A 2,379-nucleotide genomic window follows, 5' to 3' on the forward strand; every position below is an offset into this window, starting at 1 on the left:
ACGTATGCGCAAAAACAACATGACGTTCTCTCTCTAATAACTTTTCCGCCGGTGACGTCACAGACTATGGGTGACGTCCAATCAATGGACGCTACTCTTCCGCTAATCTCATTCCATATCTAGAATGCTAATTAAGCGCGTACCAACTAAAATTTCACATTTATTGAGTTCCTAACAACGCGCATAAAATCACCAGATCGGAGACATATTATAATGCCATCAGAGATAGCTTCCTTAAAGAGCGAACTGTTTCAAATAGGCTTATCTATACGTATTTCATAAACATCTCTGTTTCCGCTCTCTTTAAGTAATCATGATTTTTGTTAAGTTTTCTTCAATAAAATGTAGTCTGTCTTTTTTTGACTCGTTAATTCAGCTTAACACATCATGGTGCTAACAGTTAAAGAGATAGTCCTAAACTTTAGCATTAGTGGAAAATGTAAGGTATAGATCACCTGAATTTGGCAATTTATAATGCTCAATGAAATTCATACTATTCATGCTAATTTACTGAGATGTTTCCGTGATTCAACTCAATATTTTCCTCTTCAGGGAAACCGACCCAATTAACCCCATCCTTTCATACATTTCTTAGAGTACGCTGGAGTAAAAGTGGAATTAAGATAATTGCAACGATTAAAAAATACATGATTATCTTCGATTGTAACTTTTGCAATCCAAGTATCTAACACAATTATCTAACACAATTATCTAACACAATTATTTTTGGATAAAGTAAAAATGTCTCCACAATTAATATTTTTTGAAAGGTAGAATTTGCAATTTTATCTTTTATTAAATCCAATTGTATTTTCGCCGTGTATCTCCGGTTGGCCATGTTCTCTAATTGGTATTTCAACATGGAACTACACAGTCTAACCAGTATTAAGACCTATCAAACTTTGCACTGATCGAAATTTCGCATTGATATATTTTATGCCAATGTCGCATACCTTCTACCGGGGGAAAAGAATTATGCGTGCTCCACACCGAAACATCTCAAAATGAATTTAGTAAAGGAATATGATTTCTTCCTTTTTCGTTTCAAACACGAGACTCGTTCAATTTTTTCCCAATGAACGGTTATGCCACAAACTTAAGGCACCATGAAAAGAATAATTGTCAAATAATTAGAAAATCCGTCAAAAACCGAATAATTATACAAAGGACATTCAGTTAGATAGATCGATCGATTGATAGATAGGTAAATAGATGAAAGATTGTGTGTGTGTGTGTGTGTGTGTGTGTGTGTGTGTGTGTGTATGTGTGTGAATGTGTGGCGCGTCCTGTCGTTTTGCGCGATTAATGAAAACGATATTTGTTGTGCAATCTGTAGATCGCCTTCTATGGATCCACAACAAGTTCTGCGCGTTCTACCATCTAAGAATACGTGGCAATCGATGAATTGTTCCCTATTATGTGGATCCATGAAAAGCGCTAATCGACGGAACACGCCTACAACACACACACACACACACACACACACACACATATATATATATATATATATATATATATATATATATATATATATATAAACGAATATATTTACATATATATATATATAATATTTATGTTTATGTTGGAATTTTCATGATTTTAATTTTTATATTTTTCATTATTTTTTTTTTATTCTTTAAAAGTACTTGTGTCTGGGAGGAATGTTGTTGTTGGACACTCCTCCCAGACACTAGGACTTGTAAAGAATAAATAAATAATTCGCTCCAAGAAAGTGCCGAGCACTTTACGTGACTCCAGCTGACTCCCCTAGACGATATATATATATATATATATATATTTTATATATATATATATATATATATATATTATATATATATATATAGTTAATGATGAATGTCTTGTAGTTTAGACAGAGCTCTATATATTAAAGTAACAATCCAGAGCATATTAACAGGAATAAGCAACGACTCACATTCTTCCTAGACGGCCGTTTCTACAATAATGCGTTTCGTCAATAGGATTCAATAGTCTGATGTCACGTCCGCCCAGCAACGAGCAGCTTCGATCTAAACAAAGACAATCGGTACTTTCTATTCTTCATGCTGGCTAGAACATGCCTTGTGATCAGAATGTATAAAGGTCAAAACATGATCAGATTTATGATGTTTTTCACCTCTGGATACACTTTTATGCTCGTCGGAGAAATATTTCATAAGGGATCACTCCATTGTTCCTAAAGTTTAGAACCAGTTACTAACTACCAAGCGTCATTACGAGGGATGTGACGTAACGACTGTTGAATCCTATTGGATGATCTTCTAGGATGGAGGATATTTTTTGGTATTCATTAAAGGTGTTATGCGAAGGGTGTCTGTGGGTGCACTTCACTGTGGTTGGGCGTGTGTGGTTTTGACAAAA

The sequence above is a fragment of the Berghia stephanieae genome, chromosome 2, assembly GCF_034508935.2.
Source record: "Berghia stephanieae isolate SIO BIC M18660-M18661 chromosome 2, UCSD_Bste_1.3, whole genome shotgun sequence".
NCBI classification, from domain to species: Eukaryota; Metazoa; Mollusca; class Gastropoda; order Nudibranchia; family Aeolidiidae; genus Berghia; species Berghia stephanieae.